This window comes from Varroa jacobsoni, unplaced genomic scaffold (genome assembly GCF_002532875.2).
Source record: "Varroa jacobsoni isolate VJ856 unplaced genomic scaffold, vjacob_1.0 scaffold_1455, whole genome shotgun sequence".
Taxonomy (NCBI): Eukaryota; Metazoa; Arthropoda; class Arachnida; order Mesostigmata; family Varroidae; genus Varroa; species Varroa jacobsoni.
Window position 1 is genome coordinate 129,892 of NW_019214357.1, and position 20,075 is coordinate 149,966.

Consider the following 20,075-nt stretch of genomic DNA (forward strand, 5'->3'; position numbering starts at 1 on the left):
AATTATTCCTGTATCTTACAATAATCAACTATTATGCTATTGCAAATATGACATTTAATAGAAGACGTTGAGAATTTGGTTGGCCGTTTATTCATGCATTTCAACAACTGTTTTGCAAACTTTAGGTGAAAGACATTTATGACTTTGCAGTCCCTTGTCGCTGTGAGTATAAAGTCTGAATAAAAAGAAAGTGCGGGTAACTAAAGTACTTTTGCAGGTAAGTGGTAAACTAATGAATTTAAGAAACCTAGCCACCGGACTGAATACTTACCCGCGTAGTGGTAAGTGTATCAGTGCAGTGATGTGACTATTCAGTAGTATTATGTATCGTTCTAGTCGAGCAAATGAAGGAAATACCTTCACATATAGAGGAAGGGGCAATGTGACCCTCCCGAGAGTTATATGCAAATGTCGTTCCTGATTTTGTCGATGAAGTCATGGGGCAGAAGTGCTCTCGTGCTTTCATTTCGTGTCATACGCCTAAAATTTTTTCCTAGCTACCCAGCTCTACGACCAGAATTACTGCTACTACTAGAACTCTAAGCGATTGCTATGTTCCTTGAGAGGTGGGCCTCACCTCATTCTAACCTGTTGTTACCAGAACTGAAGAGCTTGAGGTGGCAAAACTGTGTCTAATCTGTCTACGGCTTTCAGGATTACGGCGGGACACGATATGCTTACCCAACTACAACGCACGCTTACCGAAAGTAAGTCTTAAAATAGCAAAAAACAGCTGGTGCTACGAAACTCTGAAGAGTGTAGCTTACGATTTGGGGCGATGCGGAACATAGCGATCTTTTTCTTTTTCATGAGAACGTACAGAAATTCTGAGCAAAATATACATCTATGACGAAAGAGAACGAATGTAAAAACAGATCGATATAACCAAACGGCCAATATGTGTCTAAACATAGTAATTGCTAGTCCTTCGTGAACGATGATGTAGCATTGTGTCTCAAGTAAAATTAATTTTGCCTTTTTCCTGTGTGTATGTGTAGTAAAAGTATTTATTCGATCTAGTTTTTTTTTTATACCAGAACCATATTCTGAAAGAATACCTTGAGGGTCCGACGTTGCGTGTCTATAAATTGTTAGCTGCAGTTGACTCGACTGACATTTGTGATTCTGAATGCTTTCTCAGGACATTTAGGAGAGCGCCCGCAAAGAAGGATGCCAAATACCAAAGTCAGGCATATTTTTTGGTTGGTATTATTGGAAGTTTTCCTCCAGACTTTAAAAAACATCAAATAAAAAAAGTATTTTTAAATAATGTATTCTAAATCAACATCTCCATACTTTTGAGTTGAATAGGAAGTATAAGATAGTGACCGATCATAAAAACGTAATTAAGACGCTGGTCTAGCTTTGTTTTCGTAGGACGTATAAATAACTACATCGTTTAATATTGTGAAATTTCAGCCTACATATGGGTGGCAACAAGGCTTAGCAGAATTCAATTATTATATTCATTCATTACCATTGTTAAATTAATATATATAGCCTGTATGGCCATATAGCTTGTACCTCTTGTACAATGCTTCATGTAGTATATGGATGAAGTACAACAAAATTGCTCCGGCAAAAGCAGCCCAGCAAGCTTAACAGCGCTCTAACTTCTAATTGCCCGGCGAACTTCTAGGTATCGTCAGGACAATAGTTCTATAAAAACCACGGAGTAAAGAGGTATCACATCCGACAACATCATCTTATTTTAAAATTTTCATATCCATTATTCTTGGTTATTGGGTATTTTTGTGAGAACACATGACATAGATATATTTTCAGGATATGGAGTCAAAAGTAGGCGCGGTCCACGAATCAAGCCTAAGATGATTTCTTTGCGATATAAATATAGTTGAAGTGGTTCCCTTGAGAGAGCGCTATTGCTAGATAAACGCTCCTGTCATTGTCTCTCAAACCGCCGATAACAGTAGATCTCTATTTGATTAGAAAGAGAATATTGCTAACTTGTATTTTTGGTAAACCTCAATCGCTCTTCCAATCGATTCACAAAGTTGAATGTATATATATAATGGGACATACAGAAGCGACAATTAAGACGAAAATATCCCGATAAGGGTTTCCCAAACAATTTGAGCGGTACACAAAATTATATATATATATATATTGTAGTTTCGACGATTCATAGTTTTAACATCTACTTATTGTCAGAGCAAAATGGTGAGATTACTTCGTTTACAAGCCTTCTAGCCTCAGGCGATTTCGTCACGTAAAATCCATGGTCTTTACCCAGTAGAGATATGTCCAAAAAGTAGTTGCTTTCCATTCAATGAAGAACATATATAGTGTATAATTAAATTTTTAGCCTAAGAACTTTTGAGGCTTGTGGAATTACGCTGAGGTCCTGTAGTTCAAAGAAAGCTATTTTTTTTTTTGGATCCAGGATAAGCCTTTTCTTAACCTGCCTCTTATCGTACGGAGGGGAGAATTTTTTTAAAGTAAGAAAAGGGCAGACAGAACATGAATAATGACAGCCAAACGTCGATGTCACGTATGAGCTTTTGTAAAGGTTTCTTTATTGAATGTAGTGTGTATGTGTTTATACACATATATACCTTTATATTTATACAAGTATAAATATATAAACATATCCTTGCACCTGTAGTGCATACAAATGAAGCAGATTTAAGGTCTCCAACCTGATAGAGTGTGAATTATTATAGTACATTTATCCGCTATAGATATAATAATGGGTTTTTTAAATGTGAGCTCATAGTTAAAGAATCTTTATAATAATTCAGTTGCCTGAGTCCGCATTCACTGTTCTTGCCTCCTTTGGTCAAACAGTCAATTAAGCATATGATATATAGTTTCTGATTAGGGCAGCAAATCTTGTATATATCCAAAGATTCATACCTAAATTATCATTCCCTCAAGAATCGCAGTTTCCCGTTTAACTGTGTGAAACGTTATCCACATTCACTCCCGGTACCGGGCGTTTCCATCTAAAAAAATTTGCACTGGTTTTTGGACGTTAATAATACCCTGAATTGGCAAGCTTGCTGCAAGGCTTGCTTCAGGTTTTGCGCAACAAAATGACTCATCAGCGTTTAACGATCGTCCCAGCATTGTACAAGCCATAGAAAGTATGCGATTTCTCTGCCTGACACGTAACTCCATGTCGGAATTTTTACTTTACTCATCAAAGCTTGCAGCCGCTAAGGTCGTTTACAGTTTGTCAATGAACTCCTGCATATGAGGTCTTCTGCTTCAAGGGCACCTTATCGTTAACAACTAATTTAAACCATTACCCTTGTCGGCACATGCAAATCGTTAATAATACTGTGGTTTCTTTAGATTTATAAGCAGTAATTTGTTCACACTAATCCAAAGCCCCTACGGTTGGCTTCATTCGAAAGACCCGCACAAATAAGTGACAAGTTGAAGACATAAGTTCTCTTGTTAATGGCATTTTATAGCGAGCAATCTACGACGAGGATTGCCGTAAGCCAAGGCCACAATTTCGTAGTTCGATCCACGGGCTACGTTCCAGGGTGGAAGTTATCTGAAAAACATTCGAAGCGCGCTTCGCAGACTTAATCATTGCGTGCGTTGCAAGAAAAAATTTATAGCTGGCTGAAATGTGCTTCCGTTAGGCGACTTTTATTTGAGGAAAAGAAACGTGCTTTCAGCTACTAGGACCGGCTCGCAAACCAACAGAATACGCCCTCATAACAAAGACAATAGCTGCTCTCGCATAGGTTTCTGCCTTGTCCGAGAAACCGCTTTTCAGTAAACAAGCTCACACTCTTCAACCTTGTTTTGTGGCGGAAATTCAAAGAGCGTCACTGATAACTCTCTCTACGCAAGAAATAGAGTAATAGCGTCGATACTTTTCAACTGGTTTGGATCGAGTAAGCTGAACCGTTAAAATCCACGCCCTTTCTATTGTATGTGCATAAAAATGTAGCAGGTGATGTAAACAACAAAGCAGTGGCACTTGAGAAGGCAGCCGGGAAAAGATCTGTGGTCTTCGTGCAACGTTAATGACTTGTTTCCTCTCTTTAATATATATGTAAACAGAAAAAACATATACCTATCTAAGCGAGCCAATACAACTTTATTGAGACATGCATTTTTAGAATAGCAGCTTAAAAGAAACGTCCTCAACGCAGTAGCGAACGTAAAACTCAAGCTATATATTTATATATGCGGTAGCATGCCTACCTGCTAAACCTTACGGACACATAAGATCGTTCAGGTGTGAAACCGAACGTATACACACTTCATTCGATGCTACTGTTTGAAATATTGCTCAATGGCAACACCCGACGTAAAAGTCAAAAAATTGAGTTAGACTTGATGAGACCTTGCGCAAAACCGCCACCACTGACCCTGCTAGAAATTGTGTTCGGATCTCCCATACAAATTCTCAGTAATTGGCCATTAGTCACCAAAAAAAGCAGCACGGAAATTATGCTCTGCTCGCTGAAATAACGCTATCGACATGATAAACCTTTTAGTTATGATGCGGCTTGCACCAATTCGACCTATGTTGGAATGGCTAAATGCCGAACTTGTTAGTAACTCATGCTTAGTGTTAGTAAGATAATTTTTTTCACCACCTGTTTACACAAGCTTCGGTTGGCTTTGAGTCAAACGCTGTATTTAAGCAAGCAGAAACTGATTGACTCGATTAATCTTATTCCTTTCACAACTTGTAGCTTATGTAGGAATTGTCATGCCGCGTTTCAATAACAAAATTGAACCGAGCATTTACAAGCTTCTCAACCAGAAGCGAAATTCGTGTTGAGCATTTTATATCAACAGAGAATCAAATCTGTCTGTTGAGAAGCTGCAAGTGGCTTTAGGATTACGCCATAGCGATTGCCTGCTACGAGCAGCAGGAGAACTACGCTGCCTTAAATGTTGCCATGACTGCCGCGTTTTTTCGACGCGCAGAACAGATCTGAGTGGAGCTCGCAAACGAGCTGGCAATGCTGAAACAGCAATAGCAATACTATAGAAATTGCCTCCAAATAACCATTAGTTGCACAGTGGGACCTTGATGCGGTACGAAAAAGAAGTCATTTGCAGACAGAAAAAGCTTCTCACATGTAAATGAAAATCATGTTTTATCCTACTATATGTGTGGCACAGATGATTTAAAAAAAAAAAAAAAAATATTTCGCGCTAGTAAACAAAGAAGAAAACGATAATCGTTTGTTAAATAACATTTCGCTGCAATTAAAATGTCGTATCAAAGTCATTTAGTGTGAGTTAGCTCAATTTTCGTAATTGTACAGGGAACAGCCCGTCAAATGACGGGCTAAGAGTGATCTGTGAAATATGGTTATATACAGCTTTTCGTGTTATTGACGTTTCACACAATTCTGAGAATATTAGCTTATGCGTTCGAAGCTTGAGGCGACAGATGGGTGTCATTTAAATTATTTTTTCGATACCTTCCATTTAAATGATTCGTATTCTTTACGTAGCTACACTGATATGCCTGCACACCATACTCAACGTTTGGCGTATCTGGAAACGTCTGCTAGATTGATTTGATTCTCTAGTTGCATTCCCCAACCATATCGCTATGACCTGTTTGGGTCTTCGATTCGGTCTCCGGGAGCATCGTTCTACACTGATTAACTGCTACAAACACGTACGGTGACATAGGCCTCAGCACCGATTTACTGACGACATCAGCGTAACTGTTACCTTAAGCAGAGCCTACCGCTGACCCTACGCGGAAAAAATCTGAGGATTTTTTTCATGTACGCTTAAGCAGTCAATGAAATAAGGCCAACATAGCCTAAGTTTGATGCATCTGACCGAACATACTCACATAGAATGGGTAATAAAATGAGCAAGCGTACAAATATCGCTGTACCCTTTAACAAGAGTTGAATGAAATTGTTCAAGGTCGAATTTACCTAATTTTTACTCGAGACACATTAAGCTGATACATCGGACTAAGAAACATAACAATCAGTAAATTTCTGAATGGAAGAAGAATCGATCATTGACTCTTGTGTGATTCGTCTATATGAAGAAAATATGTAAATTGCCATATGTTTAGCCGAACAATTTCTATCGTTCTGTACTAATAATTCTGAGCTCGATGAAAATTCTGGACCCTATAGCCCGAGAACATCATGAAAGTGCTACGCCGTTTTGACGTTTATGAAATCACTTGCCAGCGTAATCAACCTATGAAACTAATCTAATTTTATATAAAGGAAAGCACACATATTTAGTGGACCATGACACATCTGCTTCTAGATGAAGAATTGGCGAAGATTTTCTATCATTCTCAGATAATTTGTATACAGATTCCATCTGCTACGTAGGCTAGCTTAAGCTAAGTAGAAAATTCAATATACTTGCACAAGGTGTTTTCTGTCCGCCGGCGTGCGCAATACGCGCCAAAGAACAAAGGTCTTTTTGTGAACAGCAGCAAGACCTCTCTGCCTACCCTATGCATTGCCACGGGCCGCTCTGTAGGCCAAAAGAGCATGCCACCGAAGTGTCTGTCATGCACCTTAAAACGTCTGTGTCCTCAAACTGCCATTGCAGTCGCTAGCCCTCATTTTCCGAATGCTTTGCAGCTGTCTCGAAGACTACAAGCATACAGCCATAGCCCTATCCGGAAACTTCTTAGGACATGTACTCTACCAAACGTTGCAGGCACATATTTGTAGACACTCATACACGAACTATGCGTATATGCTTGCAAAGCATTATTAGGGAGTAAATATATGTTGCATCTAAATACACACGACCACGTTGGCAACCTGGGAGTTCATTAACTTAATATTCGGAAGAACGTTCTTGAAGCGGCTCAACTGATATCGGCAGCTCGTCACGTCGACTTGAAATTATTTGAGAACGATTGTTTGTATTATGTCTATGAAATGCGAGCAATCCTACGGAATTTTAAAACGAGCTTAGAAAATGTTGTTTACAACCTAATGGTATATTCCGCTCCATAGCTGTGACTCATAGACAACTAGATCCATAGACTAGATCCGTTCATTACGGTATCGAACGGCAAAAGCGACTGTTAAAAGCAGAAAAATACTGCTTCGCTACCCACCCCTAGGCTACTGCTTGCCTGTTAATATATTTAGACATTTTTATGATTCTTTCATGATTGTTTTATACCATTCGACTTTAAAGCGTACCTTTCTATGTTACTGATGCATGGAAACAGCATTTACACACGGTTTTCACAAGGCTTTTTCTAATGGTTCTTTTCGTCGTGTAATAACGGTAAGAGATTAAGTTTAAAATAAAACTAAATGAGCTGTCCTTATCTATAGATAAGATCTACATTATGGTGCTCCGGTCGACAGCGATGCGACGCATGAATCGTGGATATGACCATATAATCCTGAAATGCCCACATAGGCTTAATGCGCTATATAAACGCTGCGCGGCGGATGGGCATATTATTGCAGGGTGTATGCGTTTAAAGCGTCCATTTTTGCGCCTCAGGCGTGGGGCAATGCCCAAGCATGGAACATGCATTGATATCACACAAAAAATGCTCGACATTAGAAGTCGTCGAAGCACCTCGAACAAGCTCTAGCGCTTTATCGAACTTGCGCGCTGATCAGCGGACCAGTTAAGCAATTGTTGTAAAACGATTAGTCTTGCCAGATGAGGCAAGCAGGATTTTCGCAGGTTTTATGTCATTGATAGCAATGTCCAACACATCGACGCGCGAAAGGCGTTAAACGAACGTGAAGCTCAGAGGCAAACTTAAACCAAAGAGCATTCATAAGAAAGACTTCATGGGAGATTCATATCAAACTCAAATTTAATCACATCCTTGAGTAATGTTCTAGGAGAGGATAAAAGAAACAGAAACCATTTAATCTGTGTTAAGGTCATTCACTGAAGCACAACGCCGCCTGAAAAAAATGGCTATGGCGATTGAAGCGTTATAAATGGTTCGTTCAGATCGAACACTTCAGCGGGGGCCAGCTGTGAGTGTTCTACCTCCTTGTGATGCAATAATAACCTGCTCACCTTCCAAACCCAGGGTCATCGAGGTTTGAAAGCAGCTATATAAACACTTCGTTTCGTATCGAGAGCCAGGCGCCGGAAGTAACGCTTAACGGACGTACAACTCAAAACATTTATTTGTGTCTGGGCATTCGCCATAGTGCAAAGTACAAAGGCTTTGGCTATTGTGCAGTCCAGATAATTATGCTGAAATTCTGCGGAACCTGTCTGCTAACGGAAACTTTTTGTTTTGGAACAACTACATTTGTATAGATTGGGGTTTCGCAAAGGGGATTTTCTATCCCCATCTCATTCGTAATCGCACTGGCTATACTAGCCGACAACGTGGCAATAAGGCTTCTGCTTGTCACGCTACCCAGATGATGGGCCTTCTGCACTCGTCTAGCGTAAAGGCCTTGAACTTGACCGAGGGCAACATGTGGCGCGTTAATAAAGAATATAAAGTAGGGGTCCCAGTTTACAGTACGAACTTCACGCCCAAAGAGAAGCGAATAGCATAAAAAAAATTATGCTAACCAAGGGTACAATTGAGGTAATGAACATTTCTAAGGCCCTACGAGGAAGATGATCGCGCAAACGAATGCGATTAAAGTAGGCTGAGAGGTTATTTTGTGCTAAACTAAGGCCTTATTTTCAAAAGCGCTTAATAAAAGATACATTTGTGTAATCGACTCGATTATTATAATGTGTACAACTAGGTTAGGTGAGTTTCAGGTCCCGGGTACGCAGACAGAACCTTGACGTGAATTTTTTTGAGTCTCTGCTGCCGAGATTAATGAGTGACCGTAGCGCTTTGCTAATAATTACTAAGTTAGAATGACCTTCTTCGCTTGACACACAAATACTGAACCCACTGACGAGCGTCAAAGCGTATGATACCCGAGAATCATGAAGGATTGCCACCTACTTAACGACCCTGCAAGACACATCGATTTCAATCACTACTCAAGATTTGCCTTTAGGAGGGACCATGTTATCTTGGGCGCAAGGGTGACTGCGGATAGTTGCATCGCCTAAATGTTGACAGAAGGCACAATAGTCTTCTGCTCATCGGCCGTCACGAGCGGAGTGGAACTAGAGCAGGGGTATCACTGGTAGACTCATGAGAGGAAACTGCCATCTTCTTAACGAATTGCGTTGGTTCAGAGTTTATTACAATCTGTGAAGCTGTTCTGTGCTTAAGCAGGAATTACAGTGGATATCTAATAGATGCTCTTAGACGTTAGTATTTGAGAAAACAAGATGAGCAACAGAATTGCTCGAAATGGGCTTGAGCAACACCAAAACACAGTCTAGAATGCGCCAATGTTAATCGCAAAAAACAAACTGAAAAGATCTGCCTAAAATAAAAGTTGTGAGAAATCGAAAGCAACCTCAACTTTTTCAAAAAAACAGACACAAATGGGCATAGGAATGTGCGTCTCTAGCTATCGGATAAAAAGTAGGAAAATAACTGTAAGCGTCCGTTGTCCATAGGCCTTACTGGAAGCATGTTCAATTAAATCAAGGCACGCAGAGACCGTCCCTCTAAAATCTGCGTGAAACATGATTATGTAACTCATATTTACGAAATCTATAAAAAATTTGAAAGGCAAAGAGAAATAAGTACAATGTGTGATCAAAGAAAATCAAAAGAGGCGGGCTCTAACGCTTCGCACGGGAGACAATTTGATTATATCACTGCTGACGATATTAGGTCTGTTACAACGGAACCCTAGGCGATTTTTTTGATGTACGGAATGATATAAATTGCATATAATAGATGACAGGTATGCAAATTTCTTACAAATATGAGGTAATCATTCAACAGTGAATATATTAGTAAAGTTAAACATAAACCAGTGCAACGTCCACTCACAGTTTCAAATATGAGATGAGTATTGTTTCCATGATCAATTATCCACTTAGAAAATGCTGGAGTCCAAATACAGCATACCTATGTACACATTAAACTAGTCCACTCTATAGAAAGACTGCCTGGAAAACGTTTCAGATTTTATGGAGCCGGCTCCTTCTTCCTGGATAGGTCACCCTGTCGACTAACGCCTACGTTTCTAGGCAAATATTAATTTTGGTGCCTTGCCAACATTGCCTAACCTTGGTGTTCTATTTTCGTATTATTGCTTCATGTACACGGTATAGCTGTGCTCCTCACGGACCTGTCAGCTACACTATGGCAATTTTCATGCAGAGACAATCTAGCTCTAATTTTGAATCGAATGATTCCACTTACCGCAGTTCTCGTTAAAAAATATACGCAATATCATGTGTAGGCTATTCCCTGAGGAGATTGAATATTGACGCTCAAACGCATGGGGAATATCTAGATAAATTGTAAAATCACAGTAGTTCATGAATAGCGCTTCAAGGCGATTACTTCAAACTTTATCGTACTCGCTGAAAAATTACTCGACGAAACTTTGATCGTAAGTTAATATTAACAAACACTTGCTCCATTAACAAAACCATACTATAGTAGTGCCACGATAACAGAGATCCAAGGTTCGATGAGGTGATTCTACGAAAAACTATTACGGTGGCATAAAAATCCTGCTGATATATTGTCGCCTTCGGCAAAGTATAGCTATAAGCTGAGCTTATATAAGTTCGGCTTAGAATGAGTTTATTTCAAATTAAGTTAGAAGGTCTAAGTTTCTTAACTTAGCTTAACTCAAAGCTGCTTTTGCCAGCGAATACTTATTAGTTTGTTAGGCACCTTCTACGACCTTGGCGTTTATACGAACCGTTTATACGAACTAGAAATAATAGGTTATTTTTGAAAAGGCAATGGTTAATGGCTTGAGAATTATGGTTTATCTAGTTGACGTACCATTACTCCATCGGCTAATGAAATGACTTGCCCGTATAGGCCGTTTTGCTTCGAAGGTTGTTGTATTCTCCGTTGGAAAGGTTTTAGGTATATGCAGCCATCTCTATTGAGATATTAAGGCGACAGTAAAATTGCTTTGAGTGCTTTCATTAGTTAGGTCTCATATTTTTATGACTGATGAATTCGTAATACGCATGTCAAGGTTTTAGACAAGTTGTAAGTTACGCTGCGCTCCTTAAACAAGAGCCCTGTCGTTTATCTACCCTCTTATATCTAGCTTATAATAATAGGCCAAGCCGAGTTGTTATTTTCATGACCAAGACTTCTTGGCTAAGAAAACAGTATTCATTAGGGCTGCAATAACGTTAGCGTAGAAGTTTCGAGTTCAAATTATATTTAAGCTCTTGGCGTTAAATGCAGACTGAGGTACTTACTTTGTGCTTCGGGCATGTAATTTACTAAAAAAAAAAAAGGAATCAATGAGGTAGTAGGTTTGAGGGAGACTTTGACTAATAACAGTGGTATAATAGACCTACGGAGAAATATGGCTGTGGTGCCCCATCAAGCAGAGTGCACACCACTGAGGTGAACCAGTAAGCAGTTATTGTATGGAAAGTCACTCTTAAGACAAATGGGCATTCGTCTACTTAAGTAAATCTGTTAGTGGGACTTCAGAAATTACAGCGAGCCTGAAGTAATTAGTAATATAATAATCGATCGTATTAATGATCTATAGATAATTAGTTCGTTATGTATATACAGATATTTTTTATTTCATTCAAATTATTGTTTTTGAATTTAGGTTTGCAGCGACACTCCACTGTCTCGACAAGGAAAAAATTGAATACTTAATATCACCGTCTCGCGAAGTCTAACAATCATGATAATTGTTTCGCCTCATTTGGTTTCGCGCCATAGTCGGACACTACTGTCTAACACAAACTATCAGGACCAATAGATTTTAGCTCTCACAAAAAATCAATTGACTTTTTTTTTATTATCTTTCATTATTATTATTATTATTACAGACTCGTATTTCTACTTAGATCAGCGGCTACTCTATGCTACGAATAGTATTGGCCCGGCTCGTTTTGTATTATGCGTTGCAGAAGATCGTGTAAGACAGGAAATTCAGGAACATATAATGTCAAGCCTTGTCTAATCAAATGTTCAAGTGTGCCGTCTCCAACTATACCAAAGAAATTTTTGTAATGATGTTCAACAGTAGACCTTTAAAAAAGGTGACGATGTCCCCCTCTCCCTTAGTGAGTCGGGAATTAAATTTGCAATCGTTGCGCGCATTATCCCTACAAATATAAAAAAATGCGTATTCAAAAGGTAACAGGCAATAATATACTCTATATTGTCTGTTACTCTTTGAATACGCATTTTTTTTTTACCTTGAAATGAAAACACTCGCAGTTCGTGCTATGTAACTGTCCCATTTATTATGGGCCCAGAGTAAGGTTAGCAAGTTATATAGCTTACTCATTCCTGGGGTCTGATTGTGACTTGTTATACGTAATAGATGTGTTTGAATTAAAGGACGACACCAATCGAAGCGGGATAGGACTCATCAACCTCGTGGTCGTCATGCGCTTGATCGTGTGTCTACAATGTGTTTTGTGCAGTGATAGTGCTTCGTAGAAGAAAGCTAGCCATCAAAGACTCCTTTTTCTAGTCCTTGCTCATTGCCTCGGATAAAGTTCTTAGTATGGATAAGGGTATGCTTTTACTGTCTCTTATCAGTCAACAGTTACAGGTCCAGAAACCAACAGATGCCACTATGTCTATGTACATAAATTTCGACAGTGTGGCAAATAACAAGATGATTCTTCTCCGATGCGTTAAACTAAATACCAAATACTTTATAAAAAAAAAAAAAAAAAGATGTGGTTGTAGTAAGACAATTTTATGATTAAGCCGGCCCCTTAGTGACAAATTTTAACGAAACATCTGAGTAAACGTCTTTCGTATGTTCTCATGCTGTTGTTACAAGTCTCGAGGATTGTTGACTATGTGTAAATAAGAGAAACTGGCCACCATAAGCCGTTAATAGTTGACCAAAAGGATATCCATTAATACGCCGACAAAACGTGAAGCTTAACTCAACAGCGTTCGCTTAGAAGATGTACGTGATGCAATTTCAAATTGTCTTCGATTTTCTAGAAAATACGTATATAAGTCGATGTAATAAAATTTTAGGTGCTTCTATTCTTTGCTACTGAACGAGTTTTTGTCCGTGATGCGACAGGTGCCAGTTTATTTTTATACAGTAAAAGTTTTTGTCACATATCTCCGCCGCGCTTAGGGCAAGTTCCCCCCAGACCATCGGCCAAAAAAGGATTTGCCGAATTTGAACTTTTTCGCATAAGCGTTTGAAAAAGAAGAACTCAAAATAAAGCAGGCCGATTTCAAAAAGGTTTTAACTATTCTCAGGCCTATTATTCGACTATAGACACATCCTAAGAAAAATGACAAATGCTAGAAACTAATTGTTAGTACAATAATGCTTACGCCGGTTCGCGTGTGTGATTAACTCTAAAAGTGGCCTTTTGTTCTTCTTAATGAAAGCGGTTTGTTGCTAGTGCTGTACCACATTTGCGCAAGCCAAGCGCGATGCATCTTTTTCTAGCGAACTTTACATGTATCTAATTAAATATGGATTTTAATCAGCTCAAGGCTCCACAGTTTACGGCTGCTTTTTCGTCTGCTACAAAAAACGAGAACTGAAAACAAGTTAAATGTTCACCTATCCTTATTCCACCAATGGTACGTTTTATTAATTATTCATCTTCGAACATATTCAGACACTGTATAGCTCAGGCAGCTATTTTCGCATAAGAGCCAAGAAAAATTCTAGACGCAGTTTGTAGAAGGCCTTCCCTCACCTATGTTTATCAGGTCTGCAGGACGAAGCTAACATGCACAAACGCTCGGCACAATATTGGCTGAGAGTTTGGTGGTAAAAAGTATTTTACGAAAATGAAATAAAGTACAGTTAATTAACTGATCATAGAAAATTATCATAATGCTGGGAAGTATTTCAGATCGAGTCAACGAGAGACGGTTCGCTCGCTTCCAAACTACATCATCCCCAGTAAGATTCGAAAGGGAATTTCACACATTAGATACTTCAGGCACAAGTGCCATTAAATATCTCGCCATACTCAGTGATTACAGAATTTTAGTGATCCTCATAATAATAATAATAATAAGGCAAATGTCTATACTTAATATGTGTGGCTCGTTCTTAGAACTAGTCTTTTGACGCAGTCAAATTAGTCGTTTATTTTATTCGCAATTGCCTCGCTGTTCGTTATCGCTCGTTATCAAGGGTTGTATCAGTACCTGGCCGTTCGGTTGCTAGTTGATTGTTCCGTGAAACCTTAGTAGCGCCTTTCCGAGTATATTTTATAAACGGATCGCGTCAGAAATCAGTCTGAGCGCCGCTTTATCGCTATAGGTGTTTGGTACAAACCCAAATAGATGTCTTGCGTCGCAGAACATAAAACAAAATCGACGCTGCCTTGCTTAATAAATACTCGGACTGAACTAGACCCAAAAAATATTCTGTCTTGCAGATAATGGGACGCCGTTCGGTAACCTAGGCACGAGTAAAAATCAACGAACGACGCATAACACAATACATGCTTGGGCCCAGCCAGACATCTGTTTCGTGTTACAAAATCTCCACTCGAAGAAGAAATATACTTTTAGATGAAAGCTAAGGTGTTCAAAATTTAGGTTAACTACTCATCTATCCTCAACGATATTTTCGACCAACTCTGGTGGCAGCTGTTTTAGCAGAACTGAAAATCAACCATCTCTAAGATAACCGATAACGAATATAATTTTAGAGAATGAGCAAAATAATTTCAAGGGGTGTTCTGGATGTGAGTCTATTATGTGAGCCAGCCATGAACTCGCCAAGAAGATACGAAAAACTTGCTGGAAATATTTTTTTCAAGGCTTCATTTTTAGTTTCTAAACTGCGCTGTTTCAGAAGAAGATCTTCCAATGATTCTGTTCTCAAGTTCAAGAGACTGGCGTAATTATTCCACTTGCAAAAGTTTGTCCTCGGCGATTGCTCCATATTTACATGTTAGAAACGTCTCCCCAAATGCGTTCAGCTTCTACACATGTACGCTGATTGAAAACACTAATTATTTTCATAGGCATATGTTTATATGCATATATATATGTTTATATATATGCATATGAGACAAAAGTCTCATTCTAAATAGTTACTAAACAAGCTCGTAATGAATGAACATGAGCAAGTTCATAGTTTGGTTTGTGAAATAGCAATTGGCTATGGTAATTTAACGAAACAGAGGATAAGAAAATTGACAATTATGTACTAATCTAGTATTTTGCCGGAAGCATCTTATTACCAATACCCTCTGGAATTGAGGTGTGGGACGCGCCTCCTGACGCGCATAAGCAAGCGTTAACGAGGTATGTCTTTGACAGGTCTTAATGTTTGGTGATCTCATCGCTGTATAGTGGCACCCTTGCGCAGTTATCGTTGATTTCGACCGTGACATATGCGATAACAGTTGTTACAAAAGTATTGCGTACTATATGATTGGACCACTAATAGTGGCTTTGAACAGACATTTAACGGTACTACTTTTTGTTCCTTTTTTTCTCTGGTTTCTCTCTCTGACCGCCGTGGCCTCGAACCTTATTGCATGCGCTGCTATTAAATGATCCGCATCTCCTGCTCGATCCACTTTAAAAAGGAGTAATTTAGCTAGCGTCCATTCTGTTGAAGTTGGGTGAAGAGCGCGATTATGCTACTTTCCGTGAATGCCTTGCAACGGTACCAACCATTGTATATTGTGCAATCATTAGGAACGTAGAACTTAAGGTAAATAATACGATGTGACCTTGTGACAGCTAACGAAGCTGAACTCATTCTGCTACTGGCGAAACGCCTATTGCCCTTGATAATCCCTTTTCCCGTTTAACTTGTAGTGAACACACACATCGATAAGGTAGCTCTACTCTGAAGAGTCTTTTGATGTTTTGACAAATTACACTCTGGTACATGTCACATTTGCTTCAATATACCTGATTTTACTCATTAAGACTACTCCCGAAAAAGAATGATAATTAATGTTTCTGAAAGTCACTCTATCCAAAAACATTGCGGATCGTGTTCTCTTTAATTCAGATCGAAACCTCTTCGATCAGAAATCCAAATTAATGCTAATTACATGTAAAAAGAGAAAATGTCCTTTTAGTTGTTCGAGCAGAAGAGCTTTTTGTGAAAGGGTGGAATTATCTACATTACATCTTTTTTTATACTCATAACATATATTTGAAGTACAAGTACGTTTAGATACAATATATGAGGTTAGTTCGATTTTCTGCTTTGCTACGTTGAGCGGCTTTTCTATTTATCTGTTAGAAGCGCTAGCGCTCCAATTCTACTTCAGTACCGTCTCCACTTTTGTGAAGCCGTACGGAAGGCGGCTTGAAGTCGGTTGCCCTAATTCAGCGGTTGACATAGGTGTTTTCTTCTTGCTAACCTGCTAAAGTAATCTGACTCACAGGTCCCAGTCTTCTCGTCATGATCTGGATAGTTCTAGAGGATATCCTCAGCGATGGCTACAAATAAACGTAACGCCTCCCTCTAGATCGCTGCTGCTGCTGCTACAGCAAGCTCTCTGTCATTCTGATTTTCACTCGTTACACGGCCCTACATCATCATCTTTACATTAGTCTGCTCGTTTTGCCTTCGTAACTTTTACCATACGCCTGTCTCAACAACCTTCGCGCGATGACCCGCATCCGGAGCTTTATCAAGATTGACGACGAACGACGAGCGGGAAAAGATGAAAATGGCGATGATCGACCCAGTGGGGGAAGGCCGAGTGGAGTTAGGTGTATGGATAATGCTCCCCGTAGTGGTTGGCTAGAGATGACATAAGTTAATGTCATCGGTGTCCTACAAATTAAGTTTTTGTGTGCCCAAAATGCAAATCTATACGTTGGTCAAAGACGCCATTAGCAACAACAGTAGCAGAACGGCAGTTATGGAGGTTTTGGAAAGAAGAAGAATTTGGTATAATAATTACACCGCCTCTGGGAAGTGCGCATACAATCACGTATATGTAATAGATTGGCAGCCACCATAAACAAGGTACTTTGAAAGCTATCTATAATGACAAAAATTATCCTTAACTATCTCTTCGTATTCAGCTACCGTATCACGTATTAGGAAGCCTCGTCAAATCCCGTTATCTCTGTGTGTATATTCAGAGATTGTCGGAAAGCTCTTTCTTGCAGTTACGGTTGCCCTTAGCCGTGTTTTGATTTTCCTTTTCGTCATCTCTCCGCATATCGCCGATCTTTCAGGTCTCAAACAAGGAATAAAGCATTTGAGGAGAGCTGGTGCAGGAAGGAAAGAACTGTATGGATGTGTGTAGTAAAACATGCAAACATAGTACTGAAAGGTTTCCCTGGCCTTTTTCCTGCTCATTAGGCCGCCGCTCGGTCGATCATCAATCCGCGATTTGGACGCGCATACATTGTCCGTTAGACAGGCTCTTTCAGCCAGATCGAGCCAAGCAAGCTTGTGCGAGTACGGCTGTGACGAGCTTTCAGCAGCCGAAGAGATGCTAAAAAACGACTGTGTCTCCATTGCTCGTCGTGGCTGTTGATTCACCGACCTGTCTAGAGGTTCGCTTGGTCCAGCCTTCGTTAAGCGCAGTCATGACCGAGCTTATCATATAGACTGAATTGGTGTGGCCGAGGAGAAGCGCCAACGCTGTTCGCGTCAACCTACGGCTATCTCCGGCGCGCGAAGACCTCAGTAGAAACACTAGCACCAGTGAAAAAGCAGGTTGTACTGTGTACTGCATAGGGGCAGCACTGTGTACGCAGACTCGGCAGGACGAGAACAACACAGAAGAGCAGAGAAAAGACACACCTCAGCTGTACCGTCCGCCTGTTTCTCTGTTCCGTCTGCTCACTTCGTTGCTTGGCGTTGCCTGCCTTCCTACGAACCGGCTGTGTACTACTGCTGTGTCGAGGGGATGGGAGCGATAGTGATGGAAACAGCCGCAGAGTGGCTGGCGGCCCACAAAACGGCTGTGGCCGTGAGCTGCCTTCGCTCTCCCTCCTCCTCGGAGCGCGTGGAGAGCCTTTTGCTCTCGCACAGAACCTCCGCGGGTCTCGTTTGTTCCTGCCTGCAATTTCCTGCTCTCCCCCTGCCTTTCTTCACTACGAGTCTTCGCTCTTCTCTGCTGTACTGTGGGGTGGCTCCACCGCACTAGCCGCGGCCCCCTGCTTCTGCTTGTTCCGTTGACAGCGGACTATTGCCACAAGCGTACTATTTTCAATTCGTCCCACAATAGCTTCCTCCTCACTATTACCACTGCTGCTCCAGCCCGTTCCAGCAACCATCGCTTATAGCTACTGCCGTTGCTAGTGCTGATGCTGCCTAGCGCCTGTCTATCTATTCATCTCTTTGGCCGACCAGCTATAGAGGAGTAGTAGGAGCGGTGAGGCGAAGACCCCTCACTTTCCACTCACGTAAGCCCAAAAGCCTCCACCATCATTACCGGTAGCCCCACCATCACGGCCTCCTCCTCCTCCTCCTCTGCCACCTCAACCAACGCCAGCAGCCGTGCCGCCGCTGCCATCGCTCGACTCGCCTTCGTCTGCCTAGTTGCCAGCCGGCTGCCCCCTGCCTACTCGTTGGCTTTCGCTGCCGACTCTCTGATAGCCTGTCTGCCTTCCTGTGTTTGCCTTTGTCTGTCTGTTTTATCGTTCCCTCGCCTTCGCCGCCGACGCAGCCTCCCACTACCGCCATCACCTCCCTCGCCCCCGGGTCTGCACCCCTCCCCATCAGTTGCTGCTTGCCCCGGATGAGAGAAGAAGATCCCAAACCAGGCCAAATAGGCTAGAAGCAAGGGCTCATACAGCAGCAACAGCAGGGGGTTATTCTATCGCATCAAAGAGGCCATCGCTCGCCGACTGCTGTGGATCGCTGTCGAGCGCTGCTGCCCATAATATACACAGTTCTCTTTCGAGTGCACAGTTTACGAACGACACGACGCGGCACAACGCGACAAACAAATCAAATCGTGCATAGTACCCAGCCAGGTGGTCAGCTTTTAGTTGCTGCACAACGAACTCAGCAAGTGATTTGCATTGAACCTCGTCGACGACGCCGTTCTACACGTTCCATGCCACAGTCATTGTCGTCAGAACAGGCAGAAGCTACAAAGTGAGCATCGTGAGCATCATCGTTTGCACTTCGTAACGAAGACCTCAAAAAGCGGCGGTGCCTTCATTGCTTTGTACGTGCACTCTGTGCAATTTGTGCACTTCATGCGGCTTCGTTTCGTGCACTAAACGGAGACGGGTGAGGATGAGTGCCGGTTTCAGTCGTGTGCAAACAGCTGCACGCTAATATACATCGGACAGTGGAACTTTACATGAGAGTTGCGTCCAGCTTCATTTCATCGGTCTCTAACTACCAACAGCTCCAAACCCCATCAACGTCATCGCTACCAGCGAGATCAGTAGTACAGAGGTCGTTATTTCCCTAAAAAATCATCGACACAACGATTTTACATCGATTTATTGTGCGCGTGTTTTTGGGCGCGTGTGTGTGTGTGTGTGTGAGTGTGTGAGTGTGTGTGTGAGCGCGTGTGTGAATGTTGCTTCCATACTTCGTGAGCTTTTGGGGGTGCGCGGTTTCGAGGGGTACAGTTTCGCCTTGTCTATGTGTATCTGCGTGTCTTAGTATCTGCAAGTCACTCAATCTGGCCAGAGGTTTTAGGCGATAGCAAATGGTTCTGCCTTCTAAATGATTGTGCGCCGCTGTAACGCCGCCGACGACAACAAGCGATAGAAGAGACCGCTCTGACGTTATTTTGCTCAGCTGTTGTTGCTAGTATTACTTCCAGCGCCAGTCAGAAACGGTATTATCGAGTTGCATCTTCTCTCGTATTCGAATTTCGATTGGAGATAGGACGGCGACAATCTGTTTTGTTATTACAACGCTTTGTCGCTTTCCCGTCGAGGAGTAGCGTGCAGCTTTGGCACTTCTCACAACAACCCCATTAGTAACTGTGGCACTGAAAGGCAGAAAGAGATAATAAATAACACAGGTCAGCAGCGGTGCATGCGAAAGCCACGAAGAGAAGAACGCCACTCGGAAAATAATACCATGTTTGTTTGGCGTGTCTTACGACAATTAAGGACATAAAAAGCATACGTACAG